This window comes from Arachis duranensis, chromosome 3 (genome assembly GCF_000817695.3).
Source record: "Arachis duranensis cultivar V14167 chromosome 3, aradu.V14167.gnm2.J7QH, whole genome shotgun sequence".
In the NCBI taxonomy this organism is placed as follows: domain Eukaryota; kingdom Viridiplantae; phylum Streptophyta; class Magnoliopsida; order Fabales; family Fabaceae; genus Arachis; species Arachis duranensis.
In genome coordinates this window covers 28,839,371-28,840,154 of record NC_029774.3, presented here as the reverse complement: position 1 = coordinate 28,840,154, position 784 = coordinate 28,839,371, and positions in this window count along the sequence as shown.

The following is a 784-nucleotide window of genomic DNA, read 5'->3' as shown; positions in this document are numbered from 1 at the left end:
GAAACCCCACCTACCTTCCAAATTCAAAAATATTTTCCCACCCAATCCCACCCTAAATGGCCGAATCTACCCTCTCCCCTCTCCCTATATAAACCCCTCCATTCCACCCCATTTTCACATAACACTACCCCCTCTACTATACCTTGGCCGAATCCATCTCCCATCACTCTCCTCCATTTTCTTCTTCTTCTTCTTCTCTTCTTTCTTCTCTTGCTCGAGGGCGAGCAATATTTTAAGTTTGGTGTGGTAAAAGCATAAGCTTTTGTTTTTCCATCACCATCAATGGCACCTAAGGCGAAGAATCCTCTAGAAAAGAAAAAGGGAAGACAAAAGCTTCCACCTCCGAGTCATGGGAGATGGAAAGATTCATCTCTAAGAGCCATCAAGACCACTTCTATGATATTGTGGCAAAGAAGAAGGTGATCCCTGAGGTCCCTTTCAAGCTCAAGAAAAATGAGTATCCGGAGATCCGACATGAAATCCGAAGAAGAGGTTGGGAAGTCCTAACCAACCCCATGCAACAAGTCAGAATCTTAATGGTTCAAGAGTTTTATGCCAATGCATGGATCACTAGGAACCATGATCAAAGTATGAACCCGAGTCCAAAGAATTATCTCACAATGGTTCGGGGGAAATGCTTAGATTTTAGTCCGGAAAATGTGAGGTTGGTGTTCGACTTGCCCATGATGCAAGAAGATGTACGCCCCTACACTAGAAGGGTCAACTTTAATCAAAGGTTGGACCAAGTCCTAATGGACATATGTGTGGAAGGAGCTCAATGGAA